Genomic DNA, 19,100 nt, shown 5'->3' with positions numbered 1-19,100 from the left:
ATTAGATATTCGACTTGATCAGACTTGAGTAAATACTTTTGACTTGTTATAGCTTTAATTGTTGTAGTTCGACCAAAGACATATCAAACAATATGCAATATAAATAATTGAAAACAAATATCTGGGTTCCCTCCGCCCCACATTTTCATATGCTGACCAGTGGTCCACATAGCACAGGTACGAATCTCCTGGTCCTCTGCCCTTGGCCAGGAGGGCAATGAGGGGTTGGGGACAAAAGGTTGTGGACTACCAAATAATCCAGGAATTGAACCCTTACCCTCACGGACACAGGATTTCAAATCTAGCGTGCTAACCACTCTGCTAGTACCTCCTCCCTATCTCCCAAATAATTTCTAAAAAAATCCGTACCTTCTAGAGCACATGAAGACAGGAATAAGATATGAATATGAAGCAATACTAATAAAAGTGAGTGGCGTCTTTTTACAGACAGTGTTTTTATGTCTAAAATTCGCTTCACTAAACACAGCTTAACCCCCTGGTACTTAGTATTGATATAGACTATTCAAATCAATTTCTAGCCTTTTTTATTTTCTGTTTAACCACTACGAGTTTGATGTTAAAATAAAAGCAAGAGACGCATGGGCGTAGGCAGCATTAGGCAGCATATTGTCTAGGGGGGGGGGCGCCGTCGATAAGGTGTTGGAGTTTTATAAACAGCTTTTTCCCAAACAGCTGCTTTTTCAGCCAAATCAAATGTCAATTTTAATGTCTAGGGGGGGGGCAGCTGCCCCTCCCTACGCCCATGAAGAGACGTGTCATCAATCTTGGCTTTCTAACAGTTTGTAGTAACGAAGTGTGAGTAAGGAGCGATGCGGCCTAATAGTAACCAAAACTCTAAGAAACGGTCTTGATATCAATAGATACATCAAAAGAATCGAATTTCAATGCTTATTCAAAATATGTAAAATTTAATGGTACCCATCAAAAGTTGCGAGCGTGGGAAAATTCGCCCAATTTTTGAAAAGGGGGGCAAAAATCCCAACACATCAAGTGATGTGATGAAAATCACCATCAGATTTAGCATACCAGAGAACCCTACTGTTGAGGCTTCAAGCTCCTATGTACAAAAATGTGGAAGGAAGGTCATGGATACGTTTGTTTTTTTTTCAGGGGTGATCATATCTAACTAGTGATCGTAGAAGATTGGGAGGGCTCATGTAATTGGAAATCAAAAGTTATAGTGCCCACTTTAAGTGACCAAAAATATTGGAGGGCAGCTAGCCTCCCTACCACGCTCATTTTTTACCCGAAGTCACCCGATCAAAATTTTGAGATAGCCATTTTGCTCAGCATAGTCGAAAAACCTAATAACTATGTCTGAGGATGACTTAACCACAGTCCACGGGGGAAGGGCTGCAAGTTATGAATTTTGCCAATTGCTTACATATAGTATTGGTTAGTGGGAAGTATACAGACGTTTTCAGGGGTCGATTTTTCCGTTGGGGGAAGGGACTTTTCCGTAGAGAGGCCGGATTTCCCAGTATTATGTAAAAAACAATCAGGAATTGAATTAAAAAAAACACGTTTTTTCAACTGAAAGTAAGGAGTAACATTAAAACTTAAAACGAACAGAAATCACTATGAGGTGGGTCACACCCTCGAGATTTGAAGTTTATCGTAAAGAAAGAGATATTGACGAGGGGGCGACCCCTTTCATATACGCAATAATTTCCGTTCGTTTTAAGTTTTAATATTGCTCCTTGAATTCAGTTGAATAACTCGTTTTTTTTGTATTTAATTATCTTGGATTAGTCTTCACAGTCAAAGTGAAAATTTTTCATGGGAATTTAGAATATATTGCCAGAAACACCTCAAGTATGGTGTCGGATGAAAATAAAAAGTATATTTTTATTATCGCTATTTCCAAAAACCCTGTTCATGGGACTTACAGGCCCCTACTTTGAACAACAGAGAAAATTACTTTTTTGCCTGAATAGCACTGGTGTGTCCTTTTTGCCCTGCCAGGAGGGCACTGGAACATCATAAGAGTAGGAAGATAAGTCTGCAAACCAAGATTAGAATATTAAAAGCTACATCGATGACAGTGGTCAAATATGGCTCAGAAGCATGGGCGCCCCGAAAAGCGGATGAATATTTTTAGATGTTTTCCATTGAAATTGCCTACGGATTGTTATAGGTACCCGGCTGACTGACCGTATTTAAAAAGTAGATTGTTCGCAAAACGTGGTTCAGTCCCGCTTTCTAGGGCTATAATGAAAGAAAGATTGAGATGGCTAGGGTACGTTGTGCGGATGAAGGATGACGTATTGCCGAAGATTGTTCTTTTTGGCCAACCGTCTAGGGCTAAACGGAAAGCAGGCCGTCCTCTGGGGCGGGAGGACGTCATAAAGAAAGATGTCAAGGAAATGGGAACTTTCTGGGAGGACATGAAAAGGGAGGCTTTGAATAAGTTAGGATGGAGGAGAAGCGTGCGTAGCTGTGTTGGCCTCAGACCGCTTGGTGCTGTGATGAGATTTTAGTATAAGTAGTAGTAGTAATTTAATTGTCACATTTAGCAATCTATATGAACAGCCGTAATCTATAGCAAAGTTTCCTCTAATATCAATAAGCAGTAATCTAGAAAAAAGCGTCTTATGCATTTAACTTTTTTTTTCATTTTTAACACTTAGACAGGCATTATTTTGCACCAAATTTAATTGTCCAGTTTAGCTTAATTGTAATTTAATTGTCACGTTTAGCAATCTACATGAAAGAGCAGTAATCTATAACAAACAGTGTCCTAATATCAAAGAGCAGTAATCTATAGCAAAATGTATCCTATGCAATTAAGTGTTTTTTGTTTGTTTTTTCATTTTTAACGCTTCACCAGGCATTTTTGCACCAGATTTAATTGTCCTGTTTAGTTTAATTGTAATTTAATTGTAAAATTTAGTAATAACATAATTTGTCAAATTTAGTGATCTATATGATAGAGCAATGATTGATGGAAACGGTGGACATGGTCTAGGTGAGATCTATGTCAAAATGAATCTATTGTTGTGTATTGGTATAGCACTTTGTAGAATCTCACTTGAAAAACTTAATTACCATTCACGGCCATAATCAAGCGTCCATCTGTGATAGCTCTACACAGTTGATGTGTGTGAACTTTGAAACATCTAAAAAGGAAAGTGGACTAGCATGCCAGTGAAGGCCCATGGAGAGAGAGAGAGAGAGAGAGAGACCCTATGTGCCTTTCATTTTTACTAGGGCTGGTGGGGTATGTTTTGGTCTGTTTGTTTTTACGGCAAGGCTCGCAGTAGTTAGACAAATTGGTCAGTGAGACTTTGACAGATCAAATTTGTCGCTTCTATCTTGTATTTAGAAGTCAAGTGAAAGTTTGACTCCATTATATGTCTTTTTTACACTTGAGGAGTGGCGCCCCTCGAGGAAATTATAGCCTAGTAAACGACACAGCATTCGCACGGGCTTCTGACTAATGGACAATTCTTCTGGGCTTGGTATGTTTTGATGGGCGTCTTTGGGCTGAAAAACCTCTTCCTAGCTAATTTATCTGTTATGGGTTGCCTCCCTGTAGTAGCATAATATTTGTAGGCATGAATATATAATGAGTCAGAGGTAATAGGCTCGGGATTGTCTGCAGGATTTCGACTCTTGTTGATAGAAGAGCATCGCCAAGTGTTGAAAACCATGTTGTGACCAAGATGGGCCCAGGATTGCACAAGGCCTCCATTCATAGTGGAGGTCCCAGGGACTTCTTGCTGTCAGATTCTAAGCCGGCTTAAGTGCTCCTCGTCCTGCACTGGTATCCGGGATCATTGTTTTCACTGACGCGACAAACATTTCCGCCATCAAAACAAAATGAAACTTGGAATGTCGAATGTAATGACGTTAAAAAGGGACTGTGGTATTCAAAATCTAATAGAGAATTTCAGGTAGCCTGAGCTTGATTTACTAGGAGTTTTAAAGATTCATATCCCATGGGCAGGAAGCGTGAAATTAGATGATATAGAATTTGTTTACTCAGGCAGGAAGGATGGGATACATAGACAGGGAGTAGGGCTCATGATGAATAAGGAAGCTGGTATGTCTTGTTGAGGCTTGAAAAGTATTTTTAATATAACTATAATTCCTTCTTTTATGACTAAATATTTCAGGGCATCAGTCATAGTAGCATATGCCCCTAGGGAGCTGATTGACAGAGACACTGGTGACTCATATAAATTCTACTCACAGTTACAGGAGCAAATAGACAGGGTCCCAGGTAGAAATATGATGTTATTACTGGGAGCTTTTAACGTCCAGGTCGGTAGAAATAGGGATAGATGGTGTCCTAGCCAAGGTAAATTTAGTGTATGAAAAGAAAACAGTAATGGATACAGACTTTTGCAATTTTGTAGGTATATCAATCTAGTTATAACCAATACGGTGTTTAATCATAAAATGGCTCATAAGTTAAGATGGTATTCACGTGATGGTAAGACAGGAAACCTTATTGATTATGTTATAGTAAACCGAAGACTGGCAGGATCAATACAAGATACTAAGGTATATAGGAGTGCTGTTATTGTTGTTAAAAGTAAAGATCACAATCTAGTAGTGTCAAGGGTTAATTTAAAGCTGAAATATCGGAGGGGTAACTACCTCTCGGGAAGTTATGATGTTGGTAGACTCCAGGATGAGAATTTTAGAGAAACTTTCCAGGAACAGTTGAATACTAAACTTTAGAGTTTAAAATTTGATAATGTGGAAGATGGTTGGAATAATTTTAGAAAAATAATTTGTGAAGTTGCTGAAGGTGTATTAGGGAAGAAAGCTAGAACTGAGCTAAGAATATTAGTGAAAAGCTTTATGTTTAATAGAAAGGAGAAAGGACTTGTACAAGAATTATCTGAGTGATAGATCGCATGAAAACAGAAGGAATGCAAAAAAAGCAGAAAAGATATCAAAATACAAAGTCATAAAGTGTGATATGGAAGCTTTGGGCGATATGAGTGTGGATCTGGAAGATGTAGCTAGACGGTATATAAGTAAAATATTGTATTGACTCGTTAACAACTTGAGAGGGAACAGTAAATCTGGACTTGGCCCAGTTAAAGATAGGAATGGGGTCGCAATTAGCGATAAGGAAAAAACTAAAGAGAGACGGGCTGAACATTTTGAGAACTTGCTTAACCGATATAGAGTTGCAGGAAAAAATATAGAGGAAAATGAAAAAGTTTGTGATACCTTGGATGTGAAGGACGATTTGTTTCGTGGGGAGGAATTATCAACAGTACTAAAAGGATTACAGAATAATAAGGCGCCAAGTGCTGATAGGGTGGTAAATGAGTTTCTTGAATATGGTGGTTCTGAGGTTAGAAACACGTTACTGAAGATTATGAATATGATTTTTGAAAAAGGGGAGGTACCTAACGATTTTAGGAAAACCTTGATTCATCCACTTTATTAGGAATGTGATAAAAGTGAGTGTGGTTATTATCGAGGAATTAGTTTGGTCTGTCTAGGTAGTAAATTACTTAGTAATATGATACTTTTTAGACTGAGAGATGCCGTAGACAAAGTGTTAAGGGAAGAGCAGTGTGGTTTTAGAAAAGGTAGAGGATGTGTTGACCAAATTTTCACTCATAGGCTAATAATTGAGAAGTGCCTGAGTTTTCAAACACCTTTGGTCCTCAGTTTTATAGATTATGAGCAAACGTTAGATTCTGTTGATAGAAGGGCTTTAGTAAAGGTTTTATCCTTCTATGGTATACGAGACAAATACATTAAAGTGATGAGTGCTGTGTACGAGAATAACACTGCTGCGGTTAAGGTAGGAAATAAGGCTAGCAGCTGGTTTTGTATTAAATTAGGAGTTAAGCCGGGCTATGTTCTATCCCTCGTTATATTGATTATTTTGATGGACTTTGTCTTAAGAAGCACAGGAAAGGCAATGGGAGCCCATAGAATCAAATGGGGAGGGAAAAGTCTCCTGGATTTAGATTATGCTGATGGTCTAAGTATCTTAGATGAGAGTGTGAGCAAAATGAATGAATTTTTAGAGGTTTTGCGAGTTCAGGGTGCTAGAATAGGTTTGAAAATTAATGTTAGGAAGACTAAGTCACTAAGGCTAGGAATGAGTGAAGATGAAAAGGTGACGTTGGATAATGAAAAGATTGATCAGGTGGGCTGCTTCACTTACCTTGGTAGTATTATTAGTAAAGATGGTGGGAGCAGTGAAGATGTTAAAAATAGAATAGCCAAGGCTCAGGGTGTTTTTTCACAGTTAAAAAAAGTCTGGAAGAATAGGAAGATAAGTCTGCAGACCAAGATTAGAATATTAGAAGCTACAATGATGACAGTGGTCAAATATGGCTCTGAAGCATGGACACTCCGAAAAGCGGATGAAAATTCGTTAGATGTTTCCAGAGAAATTGCTTAATGATTGTTCTGGGTACCCGGCTGACTGACCGTATTTCAAACAATAGGCTATACGAAAAATGTGGTTCAATACCGCTCTCTAGGGCTATAATGAAAGAAAGGTTGATGTGGTTAGGGCACATTGTGGCGGATGAAGGATGAGGGATTGCCAAAGATTGTTCTTTTCGGCCAACTCTCTAGGGCTAAACGGAAAGCAGGTTGTCTTCGTCTGGGGTGGGAGGACGTCATAAAGAAAGATTTAAAGGAAATGAATACTTTGTGGATAAGTGTAAAAAGGGAGGCTTTGAATATATTGGGATGGAGGAGGATCGTGGGTAGCTGTGTTGGCCTCAGGCGGCTTGGTGCTGCGGTGAGTTGTTAGTAGTAGTAGTAGTAGTAATCTATAGCAAAGAATTTCCTCTAATATCAATGAGCAGTAATCTAAAGCAAAAAATGTCCTATGCAATTAACTTGTTTTTCCTGTTTAACACTTTGACAGGCATTATTTTGCACCAAATTTAATTTTTCTGTTTAGTTTAATTGTAATTTAATTGGCACATTTAGTAATCTATATGAAAGAACGGTAATCTATAGTAAAGAGTGTTCTATGCAATTAACTTGTTTTTTTCATTTTTATGACTTCGACTGGCAATTTTCGTACCAAATTTTATTTTTTTATTTAGTTTAATTGTAATTTAATTAGCATATTTAGTAATCTATATGAAAGTGCGGTAATCTATAGTAAAGAATGCCCTCTAATATCAAAGAACAGTAATCTATAGAAAAAAATGTCCTATGCAATTAACTTTTTTTTTTCATTTTTAAGACTTCGACTGGCATTTTTTGAACCAAATTTGATTTTTCTGTTTAGTTCAATTGTAATTTAATTAGCATTTTGTTAGCACATTTAGTAGAGCGGTAATCTGTAGTAAAGAATGTCCTCTAATATCAAAGAACAATAATCTATAGCAAAAAGTGTCCTATGCAATAACTTTTTCATTTTTAAGACTTCGACCGGCATTTTTTTTTTTTTGTATCAAATTTTATTTTTCTGTTTAGTTAAATTGTAATTTAATTATATCATTTAGTAATCTATATGAAAGAGCAGTAATATATAGTAAATAATGTCCTCTAGTATCAAAGAACAATAATCTATAGCAAAAAGTGTCCTATGCAAGAAATTTTTTTTTCATTTTTAAGACTTCGACTGGCGTTTTTTTTTTGTATCAAATTTGATTTTTCTGTTTAGTTCAATTGTAATTTAATTATCTCATTTAGTAATATATATGAAAGAGCGGTAATCTATAGTAAAGAATGTCCTCTAGTATCAAAGAACAATAATCTATAGCAAAAAATGTCCTATGCAACAACTTTTTTTTTCATTTTTAAGACTTCGACTGGCGTTTTTTTTTTGTTTCAAATTTTATTTTTCTGTTTAGTTAAAATGTAATTTAATTATCTCATTTAGTAATCTATATGAAAGAGCGGTAATCTATAGGTAAAGAATGTCCTCTAGTATCAAAGAACAATAATCTATAGCAAAAAATGTCAAATGCAATTAACTTTTTTTTTTTTTACTTCGACTGGCATTTTTTTGTATCAAATTTGATTTTTCTGTTTAGTTCAATTGTAATTTAATTAGCACGTTTAGTAATCTGTATGAAAGAGCGGTAATCTATAGTAAAGAATATCCTCTAATCAAAGAACAATAATCTATAGCAAAAAATGTCAAATGCAATTAACTTTTTTTTTTTTTTAACTTCGACTGGCATTTTTTTGTATCAAATTTGATTTTTCTGTTTATTTCAATTGTAATTTAATTAGCACGTTTAGTAATCTGTATGAAAGAGCGGTAATCTATAGTAAAGAATATCCTCTAATCAAAGAACAATAATCTATAGCAAAAAGTGTCCTATGCAATTGACTTTTTTCATTTTTAAGACTTTGACTGGCATTTTTTGTATCAAATTTGATTTTTTTTTTTTAGTTCAATTGTAATTTAATTAGCACATTTAGTAATCTTTATGAAAGAGCGGTAATCTAGTAAAGAATGTCCTCTAATATCAAAGAACAATAATCTATAGCAAAAAATGTCCCATGTAATTAACTTTTTTTTCCGTTTTTAAGACTTCGACTGGCATTTTTTGTACCAAATTTAATTTTTCTGTTTAGTTTAATTGTAATTTAATTAGCACACCTAGTAATCTATATGGAAGAGCGGTAATCTATAGTAAAGAGTGGTCTCTAATATCAAAAAATAATAACCTATATCAAAAAGTGCCCGATGCAATTGAAGTTTTTTTTTCATTTTTAAGACTTCGACTGACATTTTTTGTTCCAAATTTGATTGTCCAGTTTAGTTTAATTGTGATTTAATTGTTAATTTTAATAAACTGCATGAACGAACATTGGGAACTGATAGAAAAGGAAACTGGCATGGTTTACAAAGAATAAAAACTACTAGCTCTACTGACGGCACCCAGCAGAACTGAAATTTCGAAAAGAAATACCACTTCAGCTTTTCAACGGGAACTAGAATAATCCAAATTAGGGAATCTAAAGCCAGTGAACAAGATTGGATTCAGAGATTCAGTAATGGACGTGTTACTCAAATTTCAAGCTGAAATTGATCGGCTCAAACTTTTTAGCAAGATTGACGTAGCGCAACTTACAAAAAAATAAGTAAAATATATCTGCAACTCCTAAAAAAAAGGATTTTGATGAGATTGGAGAACACAGATGAAATACACTTAAAATTACATCGAATCACGTCTCTAAGACTGGAGTATGAATTCCTTTGTATTTACCAAAGTCATATATTATAATGTCACACTTAAAAGCCAAATTACGAAATTTCTAAACATTTCTTAGTAGCTAAAGCAAATCCTTTATAGCTTATACATTGGTCTTTTTCAATTTTGAATTAACGATTTGACCAACATCCAGCTTCAGCTATTAACAATATTAATTTATTTTAGTGTTTTTTTCTAATTGGAAATTCATTCAAAATCGTTGAAAATATTAAAGTTTTCTATCAATCTGCAGGTTTTATCTCATTCTTTAAAAGAAAAAAAAAATCAGTCATGTAATAAATCTAGGTCCTTCAATGGACAGTTCTGAAACTAATAATCCAATTATTAAAGTATTTTTATTTAAAAAAAAATAGTGCAAGTTAAAGATGTAGGCTTGTAATTTTCTCACATCCCTTTTTCTAACGAGATATCCGCTTCTTGTGCTCTCTGAAAAAAAATGCCCCTTGTCATTTTCCTTTGATTAGATCTCACCAAATCAACCATTCATAATCCATACCCATAGTAACCGAAATTGTATTCCGACTAGCCTAGAAGACAATTTGGAATATTCTCAAAAGAACACGATTGTACTGCGCCAAGTTTTCAGAATAGAAGCGCCGAACTTTTGCTCTATAAGGTTACGTTGCCTGTGCAAGATTCCAATCAATATTTTGCCCGGGCACAAGACAGGCCAGGAACGAGGACTAAGTCAGTCACATTAAGACCGCTTTATTATGATCAATAGTTTGTCTAACAACGCAGAATTGCCAATGGGTTTGCAATTAGCTCCCCTCGTCTAAGTTGGGAAAAAAGGCTTAATTCTTACATGGTCTTGACGGGCTATTGTTCAGCAGTCCTTATAGTTTTAATATTTAATCGTCTTATGTTTTTACAATCCCTCGATGGTAGAGATTCAGCTTTTTCTATCTACAGAACTCTATTTTGCAAATTTTTTTGTAACTCTTGTAGCTTAAAAATGAGTTGAAAACATCCGAAAATAGGAATGAGATTCCGGTCTTTTAAGCAATTTGTAATCATTCTCAAAGAACAAGTCTAAGCGCTATCGTAATTCTAGCTTGGTGAATTCACTAATATACCTAAAAATAACCAATTCACCATAGATCTATCTAAAATGCTTAAAACTATTGACAACTCACCACGGATCTTAAACGAGTAAATTCAACGTAGCTTGGTTTTGGTACAAGTTACAGGTATGCCACAAAGTCACATGTTTCACAGGGAAGCATAAACGTTAAGAAATTTAAATAAGAAGTTTCCTAAACGAGTAAGAAGTTTCCTTAAAAGGCTAAATAATAGGCAAAATAGTTTCCAAAAATGGCTATTGAAGGTTAACACTATTTTTTAATTGGATAAGGTGTAGCCAAATTCATCTTCCACATGTCTTGTCATTTCTTAATGTTAGTGTTCAGAGATCGATCAATTCTCGATTTTAGCTGATTTACTGTAATAACCAAAAAATAGAATAAATCCAGCATGTTCTTATTTTGGCATTCCTGATATCTCACTAGACAACAGTGCAAAATAAAAAGTCAATTACTGTTGTGTTAGTTATGAACAGGAAAATGATAAAGAAGGAATCGAGCGGATGAAGGTGAAGATGAAGAAAAGATGAACAATCGGTTGAGATAAAGGTAAAAAAAGAGCATTATTTTTAAATTTTATTTTTTTGAGAAAACCTTGCTGAAGAAAAAGTTTTTCAAAGAAAAGTAAATTCGCATTAAAACTGAAGCAAATAAAGTCCTACAATTATTTAAGGTTAAAACGACCAAAAGTTACCATCAAGGAATAAATAAATCCCAAAATACTACTGCTACTACTAACAACTCACGGCAGCACTAAGCCGCCTGAGCCCAAAACATCTACACACGCTCGTCTATTCAAAGTCTCCCTTTTTATACCCTCCTAAGAACTTCCAATTTCCCTTAAATATTTCCTTACGATATCCCCACCCCATTCGGAGAGTACCTGCTTTTTGATGGCCCTAGACAGTTGGCCGACAAGAACAATCTGTCATCCTTCATTCGCGAAACGTGCCCTAGCGAACTCATCCTTTCTCTCATTATAGCCCTAGAAAGTGGGATTTAACCACTTCCCCTACAGCTTACTGTTTGATATAGTCAGTCGAGCACCCAGCGTCCCAGCATATAGTCAGTCGCCAGTCAGTCGAGCACCCAGCATCCCAGCATATAGTCAGTCGCCAGGCAGTCAAGCACCCAAGCATTTCAATCACAATTTCTCTGGCAAACGTCTTGCAAATCCTCCTCCGTTTTTTGGAGCTCCCACGCTGCAGAACCATACTTAACCTATGTCACCACTGTAGCTTCAATTATTCTAATCTTGGTTCGTAGATTTGTCGTCGTATTTTTCCAGACTTTCTTCAACTGTGAAAAATACACCCTGGGCCTTGACTATTCTGCTTTTAATATCTTCACTGCACCCGCCGTCTTTATAATAATACAACCCAAGTAAGTAATGCTGTTTGCTTGATCAATCTTCTTGTCACCCAACGTCACCTTTTCATCTTCACTTATTCCTAGCCTTAACGACTTAGTCTTCTTAGCATTAATTTTAAAACCTATTCTAGAACCCCGAACTTTCAAAACCTCTAAAAGTTCATTTATTTTTCTGAAACTTTTATCTTGGATGCTTAAATCAGAAGTATAATCTAAATTTTCCTAAAACCACACTGTTCTTTTCTTAAGGTTTATTTACAGCATCCCTAAGTCTAAAGAAATATCATCATACCGAGTACTTTGCTTCCTGTAGAAACCAGGCTAATGCCTCTATAGTTACCACACTCACTTTTGTCACCTTTCTTATGGAGGCGTTTAATTAGGTTTTTTTTAATATCACTAAGTACTTTCCCTTTTCAAAAATCATATTCACAATCCTCTGTAACTTATCTCTAATAACCACCATATTTAAGAAAAAAAATTATCAAACTATCAGCACATGGGACCTCGCTAATTTTTAATCCTCTTAGTACTGTCACGAATTCTTCCTCACAAAATAAATCTTCCTTCACATCCAAAGTGTCACAAACTTTTTCATTCTTTTCTTTATCTTTACCTGTAACTTGCGAAGAACGGTTTTGCATACTCTTAAAATGTTCTGCCTATCTCTCTTCAACTCTTTCTTTAGCCTCTCAATTCTTTGGCAACTCTTTCTTTGGATATTCGCTCTCAATTTATTAACATGCCAGCACAGTATTATAATATTATGCCGTCTGGCTGAATCTTCCATACATTCGGCAATTTTGTCTATGGCCTCCACTTCTCACCTCCTTCATTCACATTGTAATGTTTTCACCAGTTCCTTTACTTTCCTTTAATATTCATATGATCCGTCACTCAAATAATTCTTTTGCAGTTCCCGCCTACTCTATATTAAACATAAAATATTTTCACAAATATTCCTAGCTGCGTTTCCATTATTCTTCCTAAGACATCGTCAGCGACTTCGCAAGCTATTTGTCTAAAATTATTCGATCTATCTTTTACGTTGTCAAATTTTAAACTCTCTCATTTAGTATTCAACTGTTCCTGGAAAGTTTCTCTCAAATTCTCAATCTGGAGTCTACCAACATCATAATTTCCCGGTAGATACTTATCCTTACTAAATTTCAGCTTTAAATTAAGCGTAAAGACTACTAGATGGTTATGTTTACTTTTAGCATCAAAGACACCACGCTTGTATACCCTAGTATATCGATCCTGCCAGTCTTCGGTTTACAATGACATAATCAATAAGGTCAGCTGTCTTAATATCATGTGAATACCATGTATAGTTATATGCCATTTTAGGCCAAATACTCTATTAATTACAACTGGTCTGTTATACCTACAAAATTTCAGCAGTCTGTAGCCAATACTGTTTATTTTTGCTATACCAAACTTACATCGGCTAGAATACCACCTGTCATTATTTCTACCAACCCGGGAATTAAAATACCCTAATAAAAGGCTTCTTTGTTCATCATGATCTCTACTCACTGCTTATGCACCCCATCCTCTTTGCCTGAATAAATAGATTTTATTTCACATGATTTCATATTTCACACCCCTGGAATATGAGTTTCTGAAAGTCCTAATAAGTCCTGTTCAAAGCATCTAAATTTGTCAGTAAAAATGTCAATACGATATTTGTTTATTAATGTCGTAACATTCCAATTTACACCTTTCATTTTCTTTAAATCATTAAAATTAATATGGACTCAAGAAAAGCAATAATCCCAGAACTAGTGTAGGAAGAGTGACTAACACATCGTCTCGAGTCTACACGAAGAGCTTACGGACAGCAAGAAGTTCTTGGGACATTCAGTTACATGGATGCTTCGTGCAATCCTGAGCGCATTCTGGGACGCCACTTGCTCTCTAAAGAGTTCCACAAACAAATTCAAAACTTGAACTCATGCTTTGCTTTAGCTTCATTCAACGTAAGCGATAATCGAACCATCAATACTCGTAATGTTTTCAGCTTCATAGTAGCTGTATAGATTTATCACAAAATTCGTTTAGCGGCACATCCATCATATACCTCAGAAGGTGAATTTGAACCACCTTCATATGGCCAAGCCTACTTTATAGACCCCAATGAAACTGTTGGAGAACGCCTTGCATTTACCTTTAAATTGTGACATCTTTCGCAACTCAATGGGTCTCTCGGAAAATATTGCGAGACACAAACAACAACGCCAAAGGTTACAAGAAAATGCAGGAAGTGAGGGATGATGTAAATCAACCTGCTGCTTCACTGGGACAACATCCTCGATTAGAAAACAAGTGACAGTGAGAATTATATATATATATATATATATATATATATATATATATATATATATATATATATATATATATATATATATATATATATATATATAGTTTTGTAATTACAAATTTTTTGCTCTTTATGCAATTAAATGTCTTTTCATACTACAGTCTTTTCAAAAACATTTTACTATTGAAGCTTCCCCTATTTCTAACAACAATGTGCACTAAGCCTGAAAGTTTTGGATTTCTATTTTAAGGTTTTTGAATTGTTGTAATGCCTTGTCAAAATTTCGAGTCATCATCTGTAATAATTGTAAATTTTCGTTTTTGGGCCTTCCTACTGACATTGTGCTTGCGTTATAACTGGTTGCGTTCAAACCTGTAAGCTTAAATCACGCAGCGAGTGGATTTTATCTAACAAATAAATAAATTAGTTTAAAACTTTTCAGAATTTTTCTAGTTTGAATTAAAATATTGAAATTATTGCTCTGGCACCGTAAATATTTTTGTGTTTCTGAATTGAACTTAAACATTTTTTCAGCTTTTTTCATGTCTTAAAAAGACATTGCTTATATCATAGGCAGCGCGCTAGCGCTGCCTAAGTAAAGAACGATGTGGGCACAATGTGTTTTTTTTGTTTTTTTTTCTCTCCATACCCGGGCACTTCGTATCGAAGGAGTTGTCGTAAAAACTTCGAAAAGGGTTCATTCGATTGGAAATTTGAGTGGCTAGTGCCATTTTTAATAGTCAAAAGTGATTGGAGGGCAACTAGCCCCTCCCCACGCCCATCATTTTCCCAAACACATCCAATCAAAATTTTGAGATAGCCATTTTGTTCAGCGTACTTGATTTCCAGACAGAAAATACCTTTTTGAGGAGGACGCTCCCCCACAACCCTCGGGGCAAGGGTTTTAAGTTATTCGCTGAGGGCAAATAAACTTCAAAACAGGCTCATTCGATTGGAAATTCAAAGGGCTAGTGCCCTTTTTAATAGTCGAAAGTGATTGGAGGACAACTAGCCCCCACGCCAATCTTTCCCCCCAAACACATCCAATCAGAATTGTGAGATAGCCATTTTGTTCAAGGTATTTGATTTTCCGATAGAAAATAGGTTTTTGAGGAGGACACTCCCCCACAACCCTCAGGGCATGGGTTTTAAGTTATGCCCTGGGGGCGTATAAGGTTTTTGTAGAAGGCGTTGTCGAAGAAACTTCAAAACAGACTCATTCGATTGGAAATTCAAAGGGCTAGTGCCCTTTTTAATAGTCGAAAGTGATTGGAGGGCAAATACCCCCCCCCCTCCCATGCCCACCATTTCCCCCAAACACAGCCAATCAAAATTTTGAGATAGCCATTTTGTTCAGCGTAGTTGATTTTCAGTTAGAAAATATGTTTTTAAGGAGGAAACTCCCCCCAACCCTCAGGGCAAAGGTTTTAAGTTATGCCCTGGGAGCATATAAGGTTCTTATAGAAGATGTTGTCGTAGAAATTTCAAAACAGGCTCATTCGATTGGAAATTCAAAGGGATAGTTCCCTTCGTAATAGTCGAAAGTGATTGGAGGGGAACTACCCCTCCCCTACGCCCATCATTCCCCTAAACACATCCAATAAAAATTTTGAGATAGCCATTTTCAGCGTAGTTGATTTCCAGACAGAAAATATGTTTTTGAGCACTCGCCAACAACCCTCAGGGCAAGGGTTTTAAGTTATGTCCTGGGGTATATAAAGTTTTTATTGAAGATGTTGTCATAGAAACTTCAAAAGGGGCTCATTTGATTGGAAATTCAAAGGGCCAGTGCTCTTTTTAATAGTTGAAAGTTATTGGAGGCCAACTAGCCCCCCCCCTCCCCCCACGCCCATCATTCCCCCAAACACATCCAATTGAAATTGTGAGATAGCCATTTTGTTCAGGGTATTTGATTTTCCGATAGAAAATAGGTTTTTGAGGAGGACACTCCCCCACAACCCTCAGGGCATGGGTTTTAAGTTATGCCCTGGGGGCGTATAAGGTTTTTGTAGAAGGCGTTGTCGTAGAAACTTCAAAACAGACTCATTCGATTAGAAATTCAAAGGGCTAGTGCCCTTTTTAATAGTCGAAAGTGATTGGAGGGCAACTAACCCCCCTCCCCCCCCCACGCCCACCATTTCCCCCAAACACAGCCAATCAAAATTTTGAGATAGCCATTTTGTTCAGCATAGTTGATTTTCAGTTAGAAAATATACTTTTAAGGAGGAAACTCCCCCACAACCCTCAGGGCAAAGGTTTTAAGTTATGCCCTGGGAGCATATAAGGTTTTTATAGAAGATGCTGTCTTAGAAACTTCAAAACAGGCTCATTCGATTGGAAGTTCAAAGGGATAGTTCCCTTCGTAATAGTCGAAAGTGATTGGAGGGGAACTACCCCTACCCTACGCCCATCATTCCCCCAAACACATCCAATAAAAATTTTGAGATAGCCATTTTCAGCGTAGCTGATTTCCAGATAGAAAATATGTTTTTAACCACTCGCCAACAACCCTCAGGGTAGGGTTTTAAGTTATGTCCTTGGGTATATAAGGTTTTTACAGAAGGCGTGGTCGCAGAAAGTTTAAAAGGCGCTTATGTGATTCATGGTTCTCCGGGATAGGGCTCTTTTTGATAGTGGAAGGTGATTGGAGTGTAAATAGCCCCCCCCCACGCCCATCCGTCCTCCGAGCCTGTCCACTTAATATTGGGAGATAGTAATTTAGTTCAACATACTTGATTTCATGAAAGAAAATGTGTTTTTGGGGAGGACACTCCCCCACAGCCCTCAGAACAACTGTTTAAAGTTATGCCCTGGGAGCATATCAGGTTTTTATAGAAGGCGTTGTCGTAGAAACTTCAAAACAGGCACATTCGATCGGAAATTCATAGGGCTAGTGCCCTTTTTAATAGTCGAAAGTGATTGGAGGACCACTAACCCCCCACGCTTATCTTTCCCCCAAACACATCCAATCAAAATTGTGAGCTAGCCATTTTGTTCAGGGTATTTGATTTTCAGATAGAAAATAGGTTTTTGAGGAGGACACTCCCCCACAACCCTCAGAGCAAGGGTTTTAAGTTATGCCCTGGGGGAATATAAGGCTTTTATAGAAGGCGTTGTCATAGAAACTTCAAGACAGGCTCATTCGATTGTAAATTCAAAGGGCGAGTGGCCTTTTTAATAATTGAAAGTGATTGGAAGGCAACTAGCCCCACCACGCCCATCATTCCCCCAGATACATCCACTCAAAATTGTGAGATAGGCATTTTGTCAGCCTAGCTTATTTACAGATAGAAAATATATTTTTGAGAAGGACACTCCCCCCCCAACCCTCGGGGCAAGGGTTTTAAGTTATGCCCTGGGGACATATTAGGTTTTTATAGAAAGTGTTGTCGTAGAAACTTCAAAAGAGGCTCATTCGATTGGCGATTCAAAGGGCTAGTGCCCTTTTTCATAGTCGAAAGTGATTGAAGGACAACTAGCCCCCCCGCCCATTCTTCCCCCAAACACATCCAATCAAAATTTTGAGATTGGCATTTTGTTAGCGTACCTGATTTAAAGATTAAAAATATCTTTTTGAGAAGGACACTCCCCCACAACCCACGGGGCAAGGATTTCAAATTATGCCCTGGGGCCATTTAAGGTATTTAATAGAAGGCGTTGTCGTAAAAACTTCAAAACAGACTCATTCGCTTGGAAATTCAAAGGGATTGATAGTCGAAAGTGATTGGAGGGCAACAAGACCCCCCCCCCCACACCCATTTTTAACCCATTAACCCAAACACATCCAATCAAAATTGCGAGATAACCATTTTATTCCGCGTAGTTGATTTTCAGATAGAAAATGTGTTTTTGAGGAGGACGCTCCCCCACAACCCTCAGGGCATGGGTTTTAAGTTATGCCCTGGGGGCGTACAAGGTTTTTGTAGAAGGCGTTGTCGTAGAAACTTCAAAACAGACTCATTCGATTGGAAATTCAAAGGGCTAGTGCCCTTTTTAATAGTCGAAAGTGATTGGAGGGCAAATAGCCCCTCCCCCTCCCACGTCCACCATTTCTCCAAACACATCCAATCAAAATTTTGAGATAGCCATTTTGTTCAGCTTAGTTGATTTTCAGTTAGAAAATATGTTTTTAAGGAGGAAACTCCCCCACAACCCTCAGGGCGAAGGTTTTAATTTATGCCTGGGAGCATCTAAGGTTTTTATAGAAGATGTTGTCGTAGAAACTTCAAAACAGGCTCATTCGATTGGAAATTCAAAGGGATAGTTCCCTTCGTAATAGTCGAAAGTGATTGGAGGGGAACTACCCCTCCCCTACGCCCATCATTCCCCCAAACACACCCAATAAAAATTTTGAGATAGCCATTTTCAGCGTAGTTGATTTCTAGATAGAAAATATGTTTTTGACCACTCGCCAACAACCCTCAGGGCAAGGGTCTTAAGTTATGTCCTGGGGTATAAAAAGTTTTTATAGAAGGCGTTGTCATAGAAACTTCAAAAGGGGCTCATTTGATTGAAAATTCAAAGGGCTAGTGCTCTTTTTAATAGTCGAAAGTGCTTGGATGGCAACTAGCCCCCCCCCCCCCACGCCTATATATATATATATATATATATATATATATATATATATATATATATATATATATATATATATATATATATATATATATATATATATATATATATATATATATATATATATATATATATATATATATATATATATATATATATATATATGTTTATATTTATAATTTATTATATGTTTATAATTTCTAGATCTTAAAACTACGTAGAATAACATGGATATCTCAAAATTTTGATTGGATGTGATTGGGAAAAAGGTGGGCGTGAGAGGGGGGTTAGTTACCCTCCAGTCCCTTCCGACTATTAAAAAGGGCACTAGCCCTTTGAATTTACAATCGAATGATCCTTTTTTGAAGTTTCAATGACAACGCTTACTATAAAAAGCTTATATGCCCACAGGGCAAAACCTACCACCCTTGCCCTAAGGGCTGTGGGGGAGTGTCCTCCTCAAAAAACATAATTTATTTCTGTAAATTAACTACGCTGAACAAAATGGCTATCTCGCAATTTTGATTGGATGTGTTTTGGGAAATGGTGGGCGTG

The sequence above is a fragment of the Artemia sp. Qi Xiang Cuo genome, chromosome 1 (assembly GCF_049724085.1).
Source record: "Artemia sp. Qi Xiang Cuo chromosome 1, ASM4972408v1, whole genome shotgun sequence".
NCBI classification, from domain to species: domain Eukaryota; kingdom Metazoa; phylum Arthropoda; class Branchiopoda; order Anostraca; family Artemiidae; genus Artemia; species Artemia sp. Qi Xiang Cuo.
The sequence above is the reverse complement of the archived record's forward strand: the minus strand, read 5'-3'. Positions refer to the sequence as shown.